Raw genomic sequence first — 24,296 nt, 5'->3', positions numbered from 1 at the left:
ATAACCCTCACTTTATGTAAAATTAGGAATTATGCCAGTCCGATATGCCGAATGACCTTCAGTGTGATTGATTCTCAAAATTATACCAAATCACCATTACGCCAAATAACCTTTTTGCCAAATATCCGTTATACTAAATGATCTTTTGCCGAATAACCTTATGCCAAATGACTTCATGCCAAGTGACCTAGACTCGCTTGCAAGACACCATCTGTGACCAGTTGTTTGCTTGTGATCATTAGCAGTGTTCCGTTTTGTATTTGGTGTCTATCTGTGAGACCGACTTTTCAGATGACACGAAGTTGAAAGGCCCTTCATGCAAAAAATGGTTTTAATCCCTATTCCTCTACAGAGAAAAGTGTTTGTTTGGTGAACTACGAATCACTGAAATAATCCTGCACGGTGATAATTATCCACTCAGTTTATACAACGTTATCCTTTTGTAGAGATTTTTTTGGATATCTTACCTAAACTGCGATAGTTACGATTACGATTAATAATCCTACACCAGGAGACATAATATCGTTGATGAGATAAATCATTGCAAATTCTTGGCGTTTTTTTGAGTGTCTATATGTTAATGAACATGCAGCGTGCCTCATATGATGGAAGAGTAAATGCTGTCCAATTGAGTTTACGAAGTGCACATAGAAGAAATTGTTTTTTAATTGCTCCAATGGTGTCTTCATACAGGATAGTGAATCAGGAATCAGAATATATTGACTCGATTGGCTCGTTCCCCATGTTATTCGAAGGGTTTGTGCCTTGTACAGTCGTCTCATCGTTTTCGTTATGGGAAGGGAAAGGAACATGAGAGAAAAAGGTAGGGAAATGGAAAATGACAACACAATGCAATCACTGCACAAAACAGTAAACAGCCTGGGTTTTTCACTCCCGAAGGAATAACGAACCATACTTATAATGCCTATAGCTCTTTACCACACTAGGCTAGCAAATAATAACATGCCCTTCGGGTTTATCTCCCTGTATATAAGTTCACCTATGTATGGAGAAACAAAGTTCCGGATATGCAATTCCATTACTACAGGGCAGTTACATATCCAATAATCGTAATCGGGTTCACAAAGATCACACGAATAATACTCAGCACACTGATTAGTAGCCATGTGATAATTTAGTTTGCAATGTCGACAGAAAAGTTTTTGTTTGAAAGCAAGTTTGCAGGGTACGCCAATGGTTGGCATGTTCGGCTGCAACCCAAGAGCGAATCTTGCACTTTTTCTATATTTCCCGTAGACTTATACGGGACTAAACTTTTTTGATCCATTCGATTGTCATAATTCTACAATGCCCAAGAACTACAACTGTCTGAAAAGAATTAGGGCGGTCGTATGTCATAGCTCCGTACAACCGTGCCAAAAAGACAAGAGAGTACTTCATCTCCGTCTAACGAGTATTTACACAACTTTTTGAGTCTAGCAATTTCGGCATTTCACCAAGGTGTTCCACTAGAAGCACGCATAATTCGAAGCGAATAGGGCTCTTTCATGTTGCTACTATGAGTGAGTTTGCTTTATGGATGGCCGTATTCAAGCCACTTGAAGTTTCAATCGATGGAAATACCCGTGAAACCTAGTTGCCAAGGCGTCTTCGCAGAGATCCCATTTCGTAAATTATAGAATATGATATGCTAGTTTACCAGCTCATGCGCAATACTAGCAGAGCAGAGAGTTACATCTAACACCTCTTTTCTGCGAGACCGTGCGAATTTTGAGCGATTTCCTCTATCGAGTATCGAGCACGAGGCTTTGTACTGCTCAAGTATTCCATCAATACAGTGTCTCTCAAATTGATATCTTAGCTGCCCCAAATTCTGTAGTGGTCATTTGCATGGCTGCCGATTATGAGTTGAAATCCATTTCTGACACAGTATGATACAACCCTTTTGAAATCATCAGAATGTGATGATTCATTATACGGTATGTTTACCGAACAATAGACGTTATCAACAGTTATATTGACTGTGACAGCTCAAATATCGCGAGTTTTGATGTTGGATATAAGACATGCGTCAGTAGTATTACTTGCAAGTATACATGCATGAGGTATTTCACGTGGATTTGTCATACCATTTTTGATGAAAACTACGAAGGCGGGGTTAAGTTCCTTTGCAACATAATCACCTATGGGTGCGTGACATTTGGCATGAATACGTTAGGCATAAGTACGTTAGGCATAACGGATAGTAGGTATAATGGACAATTGGCATAATATACGTTAGACATAATGGTCGATAGGCATATTTCACGAAAAATATAAGTAATTGCTTTTTGTTTTATATAGAGTTTTTAACCTTACGTTTATTTTTCCGGGTTAGAAAAAAATTGCGCTGTGCTACACAATACTTTCATAAAACTTTAAAGAAACTCCAAAATGAAAAATACCTTGCCAGATATTTATTTATTGCAAGCGTAGAATTTTTCTTCTATTTTTTTCCGTGGACGTGATGAAGAAAATATCCCTTTATTTAAGTGAATGTATGTAAGAACTAATCGAAGGTAATATACGTTAGTCATACCTTAATACCAATGAGACTAATTATAAACAAGAGTGTGTAGCCTATTTTAGTCATATGCTTTTTATCGATTGTATGTCAAGAAATTAACACAAGCTGAGTTTCAGTATGCCGAGCATTCGTTCTGCTTCTATTATTTGAGTAAAGATTTCTTCAAGCATATACATTAGAATAAGATGTTAATTGACCTTCCTGAGTAATTCTTCAACATCAAAAAAGTTTAAATATTTATGCTCTTATCACCCGAGGCTGTAAATTTAGATTTTTTCGCGTTTGTGATTAGGTTTATCGATCCAGATAGGGTTTATTGATCTAGACATTTTCGAATATTTATATATAAATATAATAGAGGCATAGGTACGTCACCGCTTCAGTTTCGCTGCAAAAGTGTACTGACTAAGCTCCACCATTGAAATATTTGACGTTTGAAATACGCACAATGAGATCTTTCATTTTTGCACTACCGCCCTCCTCTTAAGCTCTGAAGCGAGGAGCGAGTTAATCAGGGTTAAAATTCGGAACCCTTGCTACGGAGATTTCAAAAAATGAGCCTTAGCTAAAGGCCAAGGACCGCTGCGGGGGAGCATCAAAAGAAAACCTGCCGCCACACGCGGTCAATGGGATTCCGGTCGGTCGGAAACACTAATAAACCGTAACCTATTCCTGCGAGATGAAAACTACGAAAACGAGTAACAAAAGCAGCGACTCCGAATATTCAATCTCGTTTTCAATTGCACTCAGTACTTTTCGATAATAGTTTTAATATTCATAAAGTGAAATTGAAGTAATGTGCATCACGAAACACAATTGGACTGCAGTAAACTCGTGAGATATGAACATCTATTGTGCTTAAATCTTCCAAACCAACAAGCAGAACATCCATCGATCAAGCAATAGTCAAATCAGACGGACACACGGTTCAAACATCCTAGGTCAAACAAGCAAGCAAGACATCCTAGGTCAAACAAGCAAGCAAGAGCTTCCACCTTTGAGCTCCAGTAAACAAACAATGATCACAGTCAGTGTTACTACATGTGCAGATTTTTTTTGAAAGGTATGTTATTAAATTTCCTTGGTGCAGATTCTGTATGGCAGAATACATTTTTTGTCGAGCAGTACAAATTGGTGCAGATTTTTGGCAAGCCAAAAATTTCAAACATAATTTTTGTTTTGGATTCCAGATAGAGTCCTACACGAAATTCGTAGTCGATTTTCCCTGAAAATTTATATCAAACAGAAATTGACTGTCTTTAACGGTTATTGGTTTATTTTAAGTTTTCTTATTTTATACTGCTGCCACGTATGTTTGACGCGGCGAATCTTTCAAAAACTTCAACAATATTACCAAAAGTGGGAAAATGGTTTTTTTTTGAGAAATAGTACTATAAAACGACGAAAATTCGGTTAATATTCTATTTCATAGATTATGTTGAATGTAATAACATAATCAGGAACTGCAGTCCTTCAGGAACTGCAGGTATCTAACGCGAAAGAGCTATGAGCTGTATCCATTCGCTTCAAACAAATGTAAGATGGTTTTACGAGAGGACGTTTAAAACAATCATAAAAAAGTGATTTCCGCAAGTAATAATTTTGGAGTACTTTTTCAATATCTCTTCTTTTCAAACTATAATGTATATAAAAGAATATCTAGTGAAACAAATTAAACCTAGCTTTCTGTATATCAAGAAAAAGTACACGTACCTTTGAATCACCTAAGATTAGTGTCCTGAAAAAGAATACAAAAACAACATTAGTAATGGGAAAAACGGTACTAAACTATGCAAACTATGTTATACAATCCGGTCGACTCATATAGTTAGTCCAACAAGAAAATCATTCCAACTGCCAATCATCTTCCCATAGACCCCCGCGGGCTCCTGCTCGCTTCGTCCATAAATTCTAATTGAACAAATGGTAATGTTTACAACGGAGCACAACTTTCGCTCCCGCTAATCACACACTCCAGCACAAAGCACTCGGAGCGTCGCGCCGCTGTTCGGCCTCCCGGGTGCATGATGTAAACCATGGCCAAAATCCCATTCGCACCGGGCACAACGAATGATTGCTTCATTTATAGGGCCCTTGTCGCTATAGTTGCTGGAACGAGCGGGCAGTTGTCGGACAATCAGCGTTGAACGATGGAACAAACGATCGTCGCCGCCGCCAGCGTTGCCGTTTGGTTGGTCATCGTTGCGATTCGGTTTGATTTGAGCAACATAACTGCGGGAAGATTGCGCAGATGCTGTGCAGCAACCAATCCGTGGGGTGAAGCGACATAAAACGGTATTTTCCTGTAATAGACGAGACGTTCCTAACTACTAGTCGGTAACGAGCATCCCACTGTTTCCGATGCACGGTGGAACAGGATGCTACTTTCGGCGAGTAAAACTTTTAACGCTCTGGGAATTCATCCCAGAGGTTTGGTGTCTGAAGCTTTCTCTGGTTATGCTCTTAGAAGGGAAATCTATGTCTATCTATGTTTTGCTATATGTCAAAATATTAATTATCTTCTCGATGAACGATTCAACTCACACCAATGCACAGTGGTCCGAATCCAGAATTTAGGATGACAAAAACATTTGTGACTAAACTACTGGTTCTAGAGATTTCATGTCTTCGGAACAAATAATCTGTGTCAATTGGGGCATCTTTTGAGATGGGTGACATTAGGGTGGTCCTTATTGTTTGTACGATCTGAAAATTATTTTCGAAATAAGAAGAGATAGAACAATGAAGTGTTCCGCATAATTGTAGCACAACCTTTTTCAAGCAACTTTGCTGAGGACGTCATATTTGTAACTTTAATGGTTTTAATTTTACAGCTATTAAAATGTTGTGTGATAGGGTATCCCTAACAAAATCAGTTTTTTCGTTATAACTTTTTAAATAATTTTTTCCGTCAATAGCGTCTTCACAAAACTTTTAGAGCTTATTGAGACGAATATTATTTATATAGACATATTTGAGATAGCTCATTTAGTTCAAAAGTTATGAGCATTTTTAGCAAAAAATACAACCTTTTCAAATGTTGATATCTTAAAATGGAGCAAGTGAAATTGATTTCTTCTTTTTGCATTCGAAAGATCACAATTAATAGTATATTTTATGAAAAAATCTCAGAGGTCATTTTTGTTTAACTCATTTTATTTTAGTTTGAATATTGAGAATATTACTACTATTTGTAGCATTAAAAGTAAAACGGTCAGTGTAACCTAGCAGCTATTTTTGAAATAAGATCAGATAGATAAGCAACATCTCAAATAAAACCTCTCGAGTGTGGCGAAGGGCCCGCTGAGTTGTTTCCGATGTATTTCGTTCCGCCTGAACCGCGGAAAACGTTTCCAGCACTACGTCATAATGTGGCGAAGAGTCCGCTGAATTATTGTTTTAGTCACAGCCTTGGTAGAATCCATTTGGGAATCGGAAAACCTTCCCAGCACCCTGCTTAAGTGCGGCAAAAGGCCCATGTATGCTGTTAATTTGTCACTAGTAATCAAGATCCGGGTAGCATCCGGAAGATCTAGAAATCTGGAACATTATTTGACCTATTTTTCAACAAGATCGTAGGGTCCGAAGTAAGCAGCAATTTTTTTAATACATATTTAATATTGGCAACGCTGCTAATTTTTCTTGAATGGTTTTCTCGAAACTTGCCGATAGACTTATTCCTCGTTTCTAATGCCTCAGCGAAAAGGTTTTAGAAACGAGGAATAAGTCCATCCGCAAGTTTCGAGAAAACCATAGAAATACATAGAGGAGAATGGGGTAAAACAGGTACGGGTGTACAATAAGTATCTTTGCAATGTTATTGCAGAGGTAGCTCGTGTTGCGTGAATTAGACACACGGTAGAGAGCATCGTTGACGACTATCATTTCGGCTGTTGCCGTGAAGCAGCTGTATTAGTTACGACGTCGTTTATGTTTTCGCGTGTTGTTCTGCGGAAACGAATTGCCTTTCGTCCTCAGTACATTACATTTAATCAACGTAAAAAACCATCAAGTGAGTTGTTTCTTACGTAAAAATTAATGTTGAACAAGAGTATTGTGTTGGTTTTTTGATATTTTCGTTTTTGAAAAAGATTCGGACATCAACATGGAACATATTTACGCTACCAACAGGAAGAAAAGCATGCTTGACGATAGACGAACCAAGTATCAAAAGTTTATGAAGGGTTGGAGATAGAGGAACCAACCGTACTCGTGATCGTAAATCATTCTTGTTGCTTCCAAATAGCCTGCAAAAACTTGGGAGTTTATTTTTGCTTTGCTATTGATAACGGCGAGAATGATACTTAATCGTTCCAATAAATCTGCATTCAAACAAGTGATCTCACAAACTCCATTCATCAAAAACTTTTCTTGTCGCGTTGCCATCATTGGAATTGCCTCCACTGGGTAATGGCTCATTAATTCGAAGGCTCGATCTTTTCTTTAACGATTTGTCGTCTTTCCAACACGCCACTTTGGTGTTTCCTTTTCAAAACGTCGTCATCGACCACCGATTCTTAACATTTCCTTTCGATCATGCCCATAAGATCCTGCCTAGCTCTAGCTTTCCGTTCTAAGTTTACGAATGATTAACTTTAGAATACCTATCTGTTTTTCGATTTTAACATCTTTCGTTTCTCTTGTTCATAAATTTTCCGAAAATAGCTAACAAAGTTGATACTGTAAATTAAAATATGTGTGACTAGGAGGCTAGCCAAACATCACACTACGTTCTCCGCTGTTCAGATGGATTGATACACGACTACATGAGAACTAACAACTCAGTGGGCCCTTCGCCACACTTGGGCAGTTTTATTTGAGATTTTGTTTAAATATCTGATCTTATTTTCAAAATAGTTGCTAGGTTACACTGACCGTTTCACTTTTAATGCTACAAATGGTAGTAATATTCTCAATATTCAAACTAAAATAAAATGAGTTAAACAAAAACGACCTCTGAGATTTTTTCATAAAACATACCATCAATTGTGATCTTTCGAATGCGAAAAGAAGAGATCAATTTCACTTGCTCCATTTTAAGATATCAACATTTGAAAAGGTTGTATTTTTTTGCTAAAAATGCTCATAACTTTTGAACTAAATGAGCTATCTCAAATATGTCTATATAAATAATATTTGTCTCAATAAGCTCTAAAAGTTTTGTGAAGACGCTATTGACGGAAAAAAATTATTTAAAAAGTTATAACGAAAAAACTGATTTTGTTAGGGATACCCTATCACACAACATTTTAATAGCTGTAAAATTAAAACCATTAAAGTTACAAATATGACGTCCTCAGCAAAGTTGCTTGAAAAAGGTTGTGCTACAATTATGCGGAACACTTCATTGTTCTATCTCTTCTTATTTCGAAAATAATTTTCAGATCGTACAAACAATAAGGACCACCCTAATGTCACCCACCTCAAAAGATGCCTCAATTGACACAGATTATTTGTTCCGAAGACATGAAATCTCCAGAGCCGGTAGTTTAGTCACAAATGTTTTTGTCATCCTAAATTCTGGATTCGGACCACTGTGCAATGTAGGGGTAAGGTAGTACTATCATTATTATGGCAAAATATTATGGATCAAATTGGGCATTTCTTTGATAACTCTGGTTGTGATCGATTTAGGTCATCAAGAGACCCGTGAAAAATTCTAACTTTTTGTTTCGACATTTTCGACCAACTTTAGCGAAGACTATTACGACATCGAGCACATTGTTTGGGTATACGTAAGGTAGCTAGGCCTCATTTCAGCTCCGTGTAAAAATGTTGTAAATTTATTTCCAGCATTATCTCCACTAAATGATATACAGCTCTATTTAGATACATTTTAGAGTATAAGTAATTGAGGGGCATATGGGGCAAAACATAAATTTTGAACTTTCGTAAATTTTGAAGAGAAAAGTTGCTTTTTTGTGCCCTTCTGTCGTAAGGTACAGCTGATCTAGCTTAACTTACCTAGCTTGAAATAATAGTTATCAAATTGTTATTTAGTTCTGGTATCCTTTATCGAATGCACCAATTCGCCGAGATAGAGCGCTACAGTTTCAGTTCGTCAACTGTAGGTTTCTGTCTCACTGTGCGATGTGGTGATGATTCGACAAGCCAAAACGTTCACTTTCGATTCGCGTGCCTTGAAGCGATGGCGATTTGCTTCTTCTTGATTTACTATCGTAAAAGGAAGAAGGATGATGCAAATTAAGTATCCGGCACAGAGCACCAGGTCCCGTCCTTAAAATCGCCAATGAAGGGAAAGTTAGGTTCTAAACATCTAAATACCAGCGAAGATGCAGGGGATCTATCGTATCTTCATCGATGTTTTAGGAATAGGAGATTGTAATGGTAGGGTGGGTTCTAGCTTTTTTCGCGCATTTTTTACAAATGTTTAAATTTTCTCTCTGCTTTTCGTATTTTCTTCATTTATTAACATTTATTAACAAATTCAATTCATTTTGCCTCATTTTAGAGTTTTGCTACTTATTTGAAATTTATTCCGTGTTCTTCTGATTTCCCTATTTTGTCATGGGATTAGGTTTACTTATTTCAATTTATGTATATTTTGTAGCAAACCAGAGTAAAAAGGAGCAAGTTTTTTTGCTCTTGTTTGCTCCGTAGAAACTGGGAGCAAGAAGCGTGTACGGAAAGAAAGCTATTGTTAACTTTGCCTTCTGCTGCTTCTTGAACATTTCGTCTACCTTTCAGGTCGTCGTCAGTAGAGCTGCTTTGGTTTTCACTGTTGGATGTTTGGTGCTTTTTGCGTTTTTGAGTAACCCTGATATAACCATCGTGTAGCCTTTCTCATATAGAAAGGTTCCACAATTGCTTCAACAACCGAGTTTCTGAGGCCAGTTCGTGGAGATTGGACAATGTCTGTGTGTATGATTTTTATAGCAAGGTTTAAAAAGTTTCAAAAGCCTGTCTTGTAGTTTATTGGAACTGTATGGAACTTACGACTCACTTTTGTGCCTAACTACTAAAAACACTCCTTACTCATTTTTCGCCCTTCTTCCCCACGGAACTACACCGAGTTATTACTTCGACAGGGGCTCGTTGTGCTTTCGTCGCTCTTCTTTATTCTGATTTATCCCAAAGCCTCGCTTGGTCCATGAAATGGCTCGACCTTTGAGTTTTGATTTAACTCTCGACTCCTGTCTTGCTTCTTGTCTCCATCTATTATGTCTCCATTTAGCTTTCGTCCCAGTGAGCACTTTAGATGCTGATTCCATGAGCCGTTTAGCTCCTGTTTCCCCGAGTCATTCAGCTCTCAGCCTTATCACGATCTACTCGGCCAGTCCCTGGTGGTAAACTCACCCTACTCTGAGAGTTCCCCGACGGAGGAATTTTTCCTGACACCGATACCCGTTTGCTTGATCCATTTAACTCCCAGATTTATCGAAATCTACTCGGATATTATCCAGCGATGAGTTCCCTGGCAGCGGAAATTATCTCGGTACCGATGTCGGTTTTGTCAGACATGTGGCTCCCATTTTTATCGCGATTCAGTCGGATAGTCCACTGCGGCGAATCTACTCTACTGTGAATTCCCCGGCGGTAGATTTCTTCCGATGCCGATGTTCGTTTCCGTGAGCCATTTACCTTCTCACTTCGTCCCGATCTACTCGATCTAGTCCCCGGCAGTGGACCTAGCCTACTCAACGGGCCAGCCAGTAGGTGCTGAGGTCTATCCAGCGATTCCGGGTAGAGTGTAGCTTCCGATTCACTGGAGTCCCAATGAACCACTGTTAGCTATTCGACGCGGTCTGCTCACTCTAATACCCGGCGATGGATCTAGCCTGCTGAAGAGTTACCCGGTAGGGTGTCGAGGTCGGTCCGGTGATTACGGTGAAGCCTGACGTTCGGTTGACTGGCGCCCCGATGGCCCGGACCCGTTGCTACGTCGTAGACTACTCAACAGGTCACCGGCGGTGGATTTAATCTAGACCGACGGAGAGTTCTCCGGCGGCTGGATTTCTCCCGAAACCCGATTTGTGGTTTCACGGTGACTTTATAACTAATGACACTACTTTGTTGGTCCCTCTGCAGCTCGGAGAGTATACTTGTAACCACTCTGTTGATAGCATCAAAGTTATGCTCGTCGTTGCATATCTCTTCAACGATATTGTGAACTGTCACACCAGGCATACTCTTTCCAACTGATTTGAACCTAGAGAATTCCAAGACCACGTGTTCTGGCGTGTCTTGCGCGTTCACAGACACTCGGGGCAAAGGGGTAACGAAGTATGTCCAAACCGATGCAGCTTCTTCTGGAAGCATCTGTGTCCGGACAAAAACAGCGTCAAACGAAAGTTCACCTCGCCATGCCTCCTATGCATCCACACCGACACATTTGGGAAGAGTCGATGGGTCCATTTTCCTATCTCCGCGTTGTCCCATTCTTTCTGCCACTTAGCCAACGAGTTCGCTTTGGCCAGTCTGCTTGCGTTACGTGCATTCATCCGCTGGTAGCATTCCACGTTCTCTGCCAGAGTGATGCAGATGGGAATCATTCCGGTAATGCCGACTCTGACGATATCGCTTTGCAAGCCCTCGCTACACGAACAGCCACTAGGCGAATTGTGTTTGTCAACTTCGTCCGGTTCCACTTTGAGTTGCAGCAACTCAGGCCGGTACGCCATACCTCAGTATTGAGGTTGAGACACCCGCCAGGAGACGACTCGTGTTGCATGTGGCTCCTCTGATCTTCAGCAATACGTTAGTTGTCCTCGCAGCCTTCTTACATACATAATCGACATGGCTGTTTTAATTTAACCGGTCGTCGACTATCACACCCAGGTGCTTCAGCGCACTCATCGATACAATCAAGTGTCTGCCGACGCTGATCACGACACGCTCTTTTTGCGGTTACAGACCAACACTACCTCCGTCTTGTGGTGAGCGAGCTGCAACTTGACATCAGCCATCCAGGTTACCACGAAGCCTATTGTCTCTGCCGTCAATATCTTCACTTTCTCGAGGGTCTCTCCGCTTATCGTCAGGACAACGTCATCTGCAAAGCCGACGATCTCGACTGCCCTGGGCATTTGCAGTGTTAACACTCCGTTGTACATTATATTCCATGGCGTTTGGGCCCAGTATGGAGCCCTGAGATACTCCCTTCGTAACCCTAATCGACCTCTGCCCCATGTTAGTTTCATAGACCAATAGTCGTCTCTGAAAGTAACTTCTCAGAACCTTGCACAAATAGTCCAGGACCCGCATTCTGTGTAGCGCTACGGCGATAGCCATCCAGCTGCCGTCTGGACCAGGAGCTTTCTTCGTTTTCAGTTCTTCCGCCTTTACAAGGAGTTCGTCATTCGAGACAAGATTGTCACCAGCATTTCTACTGTCTGCATCAACGTATGGCGTTGGCGGCCATGTAGTTTGGTGGTCCTTCGGGAAAAGACCCTTTACGATACTTTTCAATTTGTCAGCGCACATTTCAGCTCCCGTCGTTGGACCCTTGATCTAGGTCATCACGACACGGTAAGCGTTGCCTCAGGGGTGAGCGTGTGCTTCTCTGCACAGCTCCTTGGAGCAGGTGGGCTTACTAAGCACTATCTCGCGTTTAAAAGTAGCTCTAGCCTTCCGGAATGTCACCATGCACTCTTCTCTGGCTGCCTCAGATCTTACTCTCTGAACGCGAGCTCTGGCTTTTAGGTAGACAGCACAGAGTATGCTGATTCTATCGTTCTACCAATACGCCGGACTCCGGAAGTTCCTCCATTTACCTCGGCATTGTTACGTCACACGCTCTCGCTCATATTTCTGACAACTCGTGAGCATTTGGAATTGGAGCAAGGCTATCAGCACCAAGTGCTTCTACAAAAAGGTTCACTTCCGCTCGCCAGTCCTCATTCGTTGCAATGCTATTCCGCCGACCAATGGCGTAGTGGATCGCCTGGTGGTCGTTATGGGTGAACTGCACATTAACTCGCCAATTTATGTTATCCATCAGCTACGCACTACAAAATGTTGCGTCGATGATAGATTCCCAGCAGTCTTTACGGAATGTGCTTGCAGAACCATCTTTGCACAGCCAATAGGCTGTAACCTCTCAAGTTGGTATGCCAATCCACTCCACGGAGCAAGCGTTCAAATATCCTCCTATAATAGCCGGTGTTCGCCCGACTAACGTGTCGGTTATTGCATCCAGCATCCGATTGTACTGCTCTGGTGTCCACCGTGGGGGAGCAAAACAACTACGAATATACCGTTGATCCTAGCAATCACGAAACTTTCATGTATGTTATCCACCATCTCTTGGGCAGGAACACCACCCATCACTTGGATTGCCATCTGCACCATCCACCACCCAGTTCCCGGGAGGAATATGATACGCCTCTGCAATAATTGCAACGCCACACTTCATTTCTGTTGTTGACTGCCACAATGATTGTTGTCATAATGATTGGGATTAGGCTGGGTTATCTCCATCGTCATTGGCCTGCCTTCGCCTTTTTGTACTCTGGGCATAAGAAGCCTCCCGTTAAATTATCCTTTCCGCTCTCATTTGTGCAGAGCAAGCAATTCGGTTGCTTTGTGAAATCTCTACCAATGTGTCCCTTCTCCCCATTTTTCTGCACAGATGAGATCAGTCCGGGCCTCTACAGTTTCTTGCCTGATGGCCGAAACCCAGGCACCTGAAACATCACTCCGTTTGTTTAGTGACTCTAGGGATCAATCGCAACGAGCACACCGACAATCCGACTTACCGATCGACATAAGCTGGTTGGCTACGGTTTGGTGATAATCATATCGCAACTATCTGTGTGCCACTGTACGCCTTCCTCAACCTGATTGACATCTGCTCCAGGTTAGTGGGAATCTCACTTCGTCATCCGTTCTAATCTCGTCAGATTCCTGCACTCGACCACCGTTTCATGAACTAAAGCTCTCAGGTTCGCTTCTTTTTGCACCGCTTCTGCCACCTTTTTGAGTGCGCCTGATACTTTCTACGTTCTCCCGCCACGGTGTTCCTAAAACCGTTATTAACAAAAAATGACCATCGATTCGGCATACGGCATTCGAAAGATACAGTATCCAGGCATCTTCTCAGTGAATTTCAAAATAATCCATCAAGAGATTCGAGAAATATGGCGATTTGCAGTTTTAGGACAAGTTTCATAAGGCTACCAGCTAGGGGCGGGCACAGCGTAGCGATTACCTTGTACGCAGCTAGGTTCGAATCCTAACCCCGCACATAGGGATGGAGATTTTTCTAATCCGAAGAGACGAATGACATTAAGGTTAAAACCTCTATAATCAAAATAAAAAAGTCTACCAGCAAAAACCCACAAGTTTTGTCTGATTTTTATTAACAAAAAAATATTTGTCTACTCACTTGGTATTTGGCTTTCGTAAGATATAGTATGCAAGTATATCCCCTGAAAGTTTGAAAATATTTCATTGACGGAATCGAAAGTTATAACAGTTTGAATTTGGTATGCGGTCATAGATGGGTTTTCTACCAAACTTCAAGCGTGAAACCCTGTTTGCCCATTGACTATTTAGTTCGTTTATACGTGTCGCGGTTTTAAAAGGAAAACCTTGCCATTTAATTACATAAATATAATGTACAAAGGGTGTTATTTATATGGCGCACTGAAAATATATGAAAATATGGTTGTCTACCAAACGTTAAATAAAATGCGTAAATTAAAAAAAACATCGGTTTTCAGAGCAATTGCAATACCTTTCTATTGAGAAAGGCAAAAAAATGATAAAAGTAGGAATATTTACTTCAAAAGGTCATACCTCAATGGTTTGTTGACCGATTCTAATTATTTTTTCATTATTGAACAGGTAGAACATCAATCGTATCAACATTTCTTTCAATATATTGAAAGAAATGTTTATACGATTGATGTTGAAATGTTGATACGATTGAAATAAGCTTGCATGGGATTTGCAGAATTGGATTAGTTAATTTCCAGTAAATTTTGTTCAAATGAAGAATAAAATATCCCTGCTGATTTTGTTAGACACAGATGGTCAAACAATATCTTTGGCTACATTAATCGTTAGTATCGATAACGGAAATTACGGAAGAAGTAACAATCCTGCATGAATTTCACATGGGTTTCTCGGAGATACCTGGACTCACCTACAGAAACTTGGCCCTAAATGAGAGATGCGATATCACCTCAATCTGGCAATCAATTTTATTCGAATCGGATCCGATTTCGAAGATATGGTTGATGAGTACGCAATGCCTAAAATAATCCAAAACCTTCAAATAAATTCGAAATTCCATTAAAATACGTATCAAATTGTTTGGATTCGTAGGCTTAGATCTTTGGTCACATTGCACAGTGGTCCAGAATGTAGCGAAATTTGAAAATTAAAAGACGTAGCCTTGCAATATGTTGTTGTACTTTGCAAGGCCCTTCTTTTTGTTTTAACAAATGATAGGGTGGTTTTAATGTTAGCAATATTTAAAAATGAACTTTTTAACGGTTCGAGATAGAGCTTTACTGTCTACGATGAAGTTGTAGAGCGGCACATTTTAGATAAATTTGCTGAAGACATGAAATCTCTAGCTTTTATACTTTCTGTTGCGCGAGATATCCAAATGTATGCTTTAGGGTGTTCCTTACCCCTCCGGAAGTCGTGCTTATGGCCCACTGAACGAGCAGCCGCTGGTGTCTTAAGACGATTTCACTCGATTATCAGAGCAGCGTGCACTCAGTGCACTAGCGCGACTGCCGGAAGGTTAAAAAACAGTTTTATTTCTATAACTTTTGTAGTTTTTATTTTATACTAAAGTAAGGGATATGTCGTATAGGTTGGGACGCTGGATAGGTTGGGACAGCTCGACATTTTCGTTCATATGCAGTGTTGCCATCTGTTATTTTTAGCACATACTAGACTCGATCGTGGCTCACTTTTTATACCAAGTTGAAGTTATAATTCATTATTGTCACAGCTGCACTAAGCAGTGTCAAAAAACGAGCTAAAAATCTTTTGTTGTGCTGATTTTTGCGCCATCTTAAATTGAATCTTTTTCATCGAAATTTCAACGTAAATAATTTTAAAGCGTTAAGAAGTAACTAAAATGTTATTACCGATCAGGGTTTTGCGTTTGCTTCATTGGATTTTTTTCTTCGAAAATTTGGTTGGGACAAACGTGTCGTATAGGTTGGGACACCATACAATTACGCATGCGTACAAGATTGCGTACAAGTTTTATATGTAAACACTGTGAGTTATATTAATTTTGTCAGATGGAAGTAAATAAGTCTTTCAGTTACTTATTCTTATTCTAAAATACCAATTAACAAATAAATATTACCCAAAAAATAAATATAATGCATTAAAGTTTAAATTGCCTTTAATTATTTAAATTGTTTGAAGTGTCCCAACCTATACGACACTTTTTTTGCCATTTTGCCGTCATGTAGAGAATTGATCCTGAGTCTTATTTAAAATTGCAAGTAAACATCTTCCATTCGCAGACATTAAGCCACATAATATATCTACAAAATAGTATACTACAAGCTAAAAAATATTGTCATAGAAACAAGATATCAGCCTCTAAACAAACCCGTTCCAACCTAGACTACATTCCCTTACCCTTTGGGCAACTTGAATATTATTTTAGGGCGCAAAATTTGCTTTAAAACATCAACTAAACTTTTTTCGTTTCAAAGTTATAATGATGTTTGTATGAAAAATATAACATTTTAATACAGTGAAAACCCGTTTTATCAGCCCCTAAATTTGTCAGCCTTTCGACCCGATTTCGTTAACCAGCCAGGTTTATGAGGTTTATGTATACGGAATAATGTTGAATATTTTAACAGCTTCGGTTTATAAAAGAAAATAAATAGATATGTTTTGTCATTGCCTCTATTTTGTCAACTAAAGATACACCAAAGGGGCTGATAAAAGCGGGTCTTCAGTGTAGCATTATCTTCGATTAGGGCACTTAGCATTAAATACCGTTGCTGTCATATGAAATAACATACTTTGTAGTATGGATCACCAAAAAATGGCAAATGTGTTATTTTTTATATCTTGCAATATTTACGCAATGAATTTTTAGTAAAAAGTAAATATAATTTTCTAACGAGATAAGCTAGAGGTTCGTAGCGTTGCGTTACGTTACGTTGTGACTATGATTTTGCAGATGATTGCACACTGACTTCATCATGTTTGACTGCTGAATATCTAATAAGAGTTGCTTAGGAAGTGGTCAGTAGGAACTCATACCAATCCGACCCATACTAAAACCTCAACAGCATGATAGCCATCATTGCCGGCCGCCCTTATCTCCATCGTTCACGGGGAAGGATAAAGGATAAGGTAGACGGGAAGTGTTGATGCTTCACCTACTTAACGGAAGGTAGACGACTCATCAGAATCTTCCATAGGTGTCGCGGAGTTGGTGGTTTGGAAGGGTATAAGGTCTAGGATTCGCTCCAAGCAAGCGATACGACCGGTAAAGCATGATTTATTAGGTAGTAGTTTAGTTGGTTTTCGAGTACACGATCACTCGAAAAAGAAAAGATATTGTTTACTTTTTGGTTCTTTTTAAACTATGGGTGTATTGCTTAGAAAAGCTAATCCTATCTGAATATTTAATGGTTCGGATCACTATTTATTGCGACAGCATTCAGACAAATTTTGCTATTTCTTTTCTACGATTTACTATCGAGTGATAATACGTTGTACAGACAAAGAGTATTTCCTATTTTCCATACCGGATTGTTTGTGAAATACACGTATACGAACGATAATATGAAACACTGAAGGGAAATATAAAGGATCATTAACCTGATGCACGGGTTTGTTAGCATAAACGTAAATTGAAATTAGATTCATAAAAACAGACGCGGCGAATTTTCAGTACGTATTGACCCGTGATCATCGATACTAGAAAGAATAAGGTTTTTTTGGGGATAATTTTCGAACAACTATTTATTGAGAAAAAATTTTAATCGAGGCTTCCATACAAACCGAACAGCAAGATTCACCCTGCAAGACGTAAGCAGTTTCACGCGCGCGTCGTTTGTCCCCCTTCTCTGTCAGCATACGACCACAGATCCTAGCCGATCATCACTAATGCAACTCCCGCTCGAAACGATACCGAGACAGACTCCAATCCGTCAACCTGTCGAAGTGAACGAACTGACAGCGGTTGGGGATAGAGCCCGACCCAGTCCCAAGTTTAAGCAAAAACGGCAAAAGGTGGCCTGTACCCCGTTCGGTATATCAAGACAAATTGTTCTCCTTCAAAATATCTGAAAGTATTTCTAAAGTGATCTAAACGAAAAATCAAAACTGCAAAAGTTATGCAAACAAAACCATTTTTAAGAAACACTTTTTTTTTTAATAAATTTATTATAAAATGATAAGTATACGACATAGAGTTTCAGTGTCGTCGACAAAGTTTTTTAAATTTTATTTTCTTCAATTTTCTGGAAGACAGCGAAACTTTATCTCGAACCTTTAAAAATCAAATTTTCTGATTTCAAAAATATTGAAACTAGAGTCTGTGGTATTATAGAGTCCCGTACAGAGAAATGCGCAACACTGCCTAAAATGATGCCCTCTTCTTTGTTCCTGGCACCCACAGTTTTTACTGTAACTTAGAGTGACTTCACCCGAGTTAAACAGTAGAGTGAATTGAAAATCTACTGTTTCGTGGCTTATAGCACCTTATTCATAATACTATTTCATGTAATTTATTTTACATTGTTACAAAAAAGTATAATAAACTGAATACAGTGTCTTGTTTCGGCGATTGAAATATTTCGCCATGATATTATTTCTCTCAACACTAATACTTTTCTTGCATGTTCTCCGAAAGAAGAATGTTTGTTTATTTTGCACGATAGGTAGCCATCTGAATGTTCGATAGGTAGATTTGGCTTCACTCTATGCGTGCCTTTATATAACATAAATAACGCCTTTGATTGAAACCACCCTACCCACTATTTAAAATAATAGAGAAGTATTGCAAAGTGCAATATTTTATCATGAAAACGTAACTATTTTTGTTATATTGTCCACTGTGAAAATAATTTAAACTTATTACAAAGGGTCAATTCACGAAAACCAAAGTTTTAATATAACTTTTTCAATTTTCATTTTTTCCAACCTATCCTTCAGATGTTTTTTAGAGTTTTTGAAGACGAACGTTTTCTTCTAACACACCAAAACTCTAGCTTCTATTATTCAAAAGATATAAGCACTTAATATATCAAAAATTTTATGAAAATTAAGATTATAAATCCAATTATGACCTTTTTTATGATTGAAGAAGAGTTATCTTTTGTTTGTCCCAATAAGTGATATTGTTACGCCAAAAACCCATATTTGGCGAAAAAGTACTCATAGTTTTTCAAAGAAAATAGTTAGGTGTGTGGTGCCAAGAAACAAATTATTTGCCTTAAAGCATTCTTGAAGTTATCCGAAGACTACTTCAGTTTCAGATCAATACCGCAAGTTATTTGAATAAAACAGTTTTCTAAGAATCACTATGAAACACCCTAACTTTCGGTTTTATATTTTCTGTAAAATAAACAATATGACCGATAGAGCTTACATGTCTTCAGCAAACTTTTCCAAAATTTGTCGTTCTACAACTTCGCTGAAGGTCGTTTGGCTCTAACTAACGACTGTTGTTTTGACAAAAAAGGGGCTCACAATCTACGAAAACTTCTCCAAAGTCTTAATAAGGTTAAGTTAATTAGTTTTGTGTTATGTTACTATGTTTTAACTGATAAAATTTATCAATTTAGACTGTCTTTGGCTACATTTTCCACACAATTGCACTGTTGTAAATATTCTAAAAAAATAGCATTGATCATTAGATGGTAAAAATTGAGCAGCTTCTAGCACTACAAGGAAAGTACCTATCTTTATGAAAAAGGCTTTTCCTCTTTCTTGATCCCACCGTTTTGAAAGAAAAATAGCTCTGAGACCCTATATGCACTAGAAAAAAGTTGGGCATGAAAGGGTTAATGAAATGTTAAGGTGGGGAAAAGCCAATTTTAATGAGACATCAAGTAAACATTTTCTCTAATTGGTATAAATAATTCATACAGTGGCGGATCCAGGGGGAGGGTCCTGGGGGTCCGGACCCCCTCCGAAATTTTTTAACCTTTTGAGGAATTTTAAATTAGTTTTAATTTTATACTAGTTTTAAACATAAAATCAGTTGAAACCAAATTTTACCACCAAAACTGATTTTCATTAAATGAGCTTTTGACGTATAATTTATTGTACAATTTTCATTCCAAAATCAAAATTTCGGACCCCTCCCGAATTTTTTTTCTGGATCCGCTCCTGAACTCATATCTTTCGAATTACATGTACACGGTGTCTTTTTTTAACAACTTTATGCAAAAAAATTCAGCATCTCTGAAACTTCAGGATATGAAAGAATGGGCTTTTCCCTTTCATTTGAAACCAAAATCAAAATAATCCGTCGGGGGGTCTAGAGCAACTTTTTTTTTGAAGTTTTTTTTTCGTGAAAACATAGATTTTACAATGGAACTAGTTCATATTTCTGCCCCTAGATGGTGTTTTAGACATTCGAACAACACTAAAAGTGAGAATCTGATAGATTATTTAATTGTCTACAACTTTGTTACCAACTAAAAACCGATTTGAAATTATCCCGAAAAGTAGTTTAATATTTTAACGAATTCTAAGTCTAAGTTAGTTTCACAGAAGACCTAGTGGTTTGTTAATTCACAAGCACTTTTTTTATTTGCCAAATAGTTGTGTTTAGTTCAATAATGAATTCAGCGGAATTTGAGAGCTTGGAAAGTCATCTTTTAGCTGAAAATTATAATTCCCTGATACAGGGCACCATTCATATTTTTGGGATGAGAAGTTTTAGATAAGTGTTGGCCAAACTAGTATGATATTAATATTCTTTTTCATGATGGTAAGTGATTCCTCCCGCAGAAACAGCCTTTTCAATTATGTATGCCATCTTTTTCATTTTTTCGATTGTTCTCAGGGATGACTGATAACTATTCTTACATGAATCTCCTACTCTGTTAGCATCTTCGTATAAAATTGACTTGTCCTGAACTTCAACCTTTATATTTGAACAAACTCAATGAAACTTTTAACGCACCATTGCAATATTTCGCGGATTTCATTGCAACGCTTGGTTCAAAACGCTGATTATCCGTTTTCAAAATTAACTCAATGTGACAAACAGTGAACAAAAAACTTTGAGTTTTTGGATCAAGATAATTTTTTTTTTGGGATATATTCTAGGACTTTTATGTATATAAGGTTATTGTTGTGCTCAAATCATATTTTGTTTTCAAAAGTAATACATATCGCATAATCTAGGATCAATTTAGTAACGATATCTCGCATAATTGATAGGAAATGGCCGTAAAATCCAACTGCCACAATATGCTTTGCGGAGAAAATTTGAATAAATCATTTCACACTAGCCACTAATTTGGACAGTTACTGCTGTGGTTTGCGTTAAACTAGAAACGGTGTGTCCCAACATTTCGTCTTGAACGGAATTATAATAGCTGACTTAAGCGATCATAACCTAAATTATACGATGTATGGTCCTTTCTAAAACACCAGCGTAACAAAACATAAATGTAAGCAAACCCTTGTAAGCAAGCAATACCTTCCGATGAATGGTAGTCCCTTCGAACCTATCGGGAAAGATTACAAACCAAAAGCACAAATAGTTTTCTGACTCTGTCAAACATCCTAATTTTCAGAAGTTCAATTAGAATTGTCAACGTAATGAATCCCGTCTAATATTTTTATGCCACTAAACCCAATTATTTTTTTTGTAATATAATAAGTGCGAGAAAACATATTTCCAAACCACTAGGCCTCGTGTGAAACTATCTTAGATATAACTTTGTTAAAATCTTAAACAACTTTTCCGGATGATTTCAGATCAATTTTTAGTGGTCAACAAACTTGTAGACAATTACATTTTCTATACAATGCTCACTTTTAGTGTTGTTTGAATATATAAAGCACCATCTAGGGACAGAAATATGAACTATCTCCAGTAGTAAAACCTATATTTTTACGAAAAAAACTTAAAAAAAAGTTGCTCTGGACCCCCCGACGGATTATTTTGATCTTAGTTTCAAATGAAAGGGGAAAGCCCATTCTTTCATATTCCGAAGTTTCAGAGATGCTGAATTTTTTTGCATAAAATTGTTCTAATAAATACACCGTGATGTACACCGCAAAACTGCTCGATAAACAAAAATTAAAATAAGACAAAACACCTTAGAATAAACAAATTGTCAAAATATAAAGAATTCAGCAAATGAAAATACAAATTAAAATGTCGTCAGTAAAAGTTATCTGGCAAAGCAGACACTCTCTAATAGCCCGTCCATGATAGTGCACTGCAAATTACACATTGCGACGAATTTTAACGTACGTGTAATAAAACTGGGTTGGTTACGAGGAGACATTTATTGAAATTTAATTTATATGCGTCGTTGGATTTTTTTAAGTGGGTCATTTCAAGTTGCATTGCATTGAACTGCCCTTCGCGAAAAGTAGATCCATCTCATTAAATTTGTAATCTTTCTCAAACATCAAATTGTAAACCTTCGCGAAAACGAATTGTCCTGTATTGTCGTAATTGTCGAAGTTTATTACGTTTACGTGGGATAAAAATTCACCCCGAAAGTCGCCACAAACAAAAGTAATAGTACTATGAAGATCCCATCCCATGGTCAACCGTTTGCTGTGTGCGGAGAAGATTAACTCATGTCATTGAATGTGAGACCGACTTTTAATAGAACCGACAAAAGGCCGATCTCACGTTTCAAATAGAGCCACCCAAATGCAGGAAGAACAAAAAAACGCCGCTTATTTTATCATAAAATCATACAACCAAACATCGTCTAATCCACTCTCAGCCCGGCGTGAGTCATTTTTCACAGGTGTACTCTAATGAGTGTGACCTTAATCTTCTGTCCATCGTACAATTCGCTAGAATGGGAGACCTCCGTTAGATGGCTACAGCGGCTGACAAAAAAAACCGCCAACCACTCACGTGTACACAATGCAAGACATACAATATGCAGTTAAGCTTTGATACTTCCCTTTAAAAGTAATCTGCTTACCTCAATGCAGTTCTTAAATTAAAAGAGCAAGCTTTTCTGCGTCGTCGTCGTCGTCGTCTAAATAACTGCTACTGCTCGAAGTGAACGGACCCAGTTGGATGAGAAGGAGGAGACACGGAAGGTCGTCCAAATCCAATCAAGCTGAATGACCAATTATAATCCACGTTTAGGTTATAATCTTTCATTTTGCAGGCGTATAACTGTGGACCGACGACGTCGATGTCGATTGTCTCGGTTCCCCAATCGATGCGGTCTCGTTCATGGCCGATGGTTGCATTGCAGTACTCCCGCATACCAGAAATTGACCGATGACGATTGGATTCGGGGCGACCACAACTTCCGAGCTCGGTCACCACTAGGGACGCGTAATTCTATACGCTGCGAGACAGTTGATAATTATGCTTAATTTATGCATAAGGCTTTGTTCGGTGCGTAAACTGGTTGAAAGCAGGCGCTCCTGATTTTATCGACAACCCTTTGAAGGATTAATGTTGTTTGCGTAATAGATACGGGAAAGTTATGTAACCATATTTGCTCTATATCTTCGTAACGTTATGTTTTTCTGAAATGCAAAGGATTTTCTATGGCGTCTGCAGCTTTCGTTCCGAATCAACATAATCAGCTTATTTAAACTTGTTCCTCGCTCCTAGGCCTATTATATCGTAGGCAAAAAATCCGACAGTTGTTAATTTTTAATAGTAAACTCTAACCGATACAAATTGATAGTTTTTCCATCAAACAAAACAAGTTTCGATCATACAGCAATCAAGTTGGTTCACCCTACTTGAGCCACGTGTATCCACGATTAGCGCACCACTCGCCGGTCACATCAATGACTGATTGCCCCACAGATCGTACACCGTAAAATAATAAAAAAAAACTGCACCCGCTGTCGGTAATAAACGTACAGACAAGCGGACTTGCTAGCCCAGTTCCGCGCAAAACACTCAAAAATCATCTTGTACGGTTCATCGATTCCGATGCAATCACTTTCGGTGCGAACTGATTGTACAAGAGCTGCTCAGCAAATCAATTGTGCGCCGAAGAGATCGTAACCAGCCAGCTACCAGCTGGCGAAACGACTCACGAGCTTGAAATCCTGAATACAGCTCGCAGGCAGAATGGTAAACGTGTGATACCGATCGGACGGGGTAAACTTTTAGGTTAAGTAGTTACTCTAAGACGTGGTTCAACACTGCAAACATAATTCAACAATCAATTGTTTATTGTATACTGAAAACGTGCAATTGACTCGACTAATTTTCATATGAAGAAATATTTGAGTACTGTAAAACATCTACCTCCTTTGGAAAAGTAAGTCAAACAACTTTCTTGAAATCAAGTAGATGTAATTGTTTGCTTTTTATAGCAACTTCTTTATACGTACTTGCCACACCGCGCCGTACTGCTACAATAACCTATTTGATTATATTTAATGTAATACACGACGCGTGGTACAAATAGCTGAATAAGTATACTAAATTTGTCGAACAATATGGAAATAGGTGATGCAGTCCCACCGAAGGTCACCCGGTATGAATTCGAAGGAACATACAGTTTGGTCATGTCATGTGCGATTACCAATCAAAATCTTCGCTTGCTGGAGCAAGAGGTGTTTGAAACAGTAAACACCTTGCTTCAGTAGATCCGTGCAGGTCAAACTCGAATCG

At 38.6% G+C, this 24,296-nt stretch overlaps 1 protein-coding gene across 1 annotated transcript in view; it reads right to left on the bottom strand.

The window, feature by feature from the left end:
- The window catches only part of LOC131693077 (bromodomain-containing protein DDB_G0270170), a 505,027-nt gene that overhangs the window by 299,575 nt on the left and 181,156 nt on the right, over window positions 1-24,296 (bottom strand). The window contains exon 2 of the mRNA XM_058980586.1: window positions 4,241-4,265. The gene's annotated coding sequence lies outside the window, so the exon portion shown is untranslated. The remainder of the gene's footprint in view (window positions 1-4,240; window positions 4,266-24,296) is intronic.

This window comes from Topomyia yanbarensis, chromosome 3 (genome assembly GCF_030247195.1).
Source record: "Topomyia yanbarensis strain Yona2022 chromosome 3, ASM3024719v1, whole genome shotgun sequence".
NCBI classification, from domain to species: domain Eukaryota; kingdom Metazoa; phylum Arthropoda; class Insecta; order Diptera; family Culicidae; genus Topomyia; species Topomyia yanbarensis.
The sequence above is the reverse complement of the archived record's forward strand: the minus strand, read 5'-3'. Positions and strand labels throughout refer to the sequence as shown.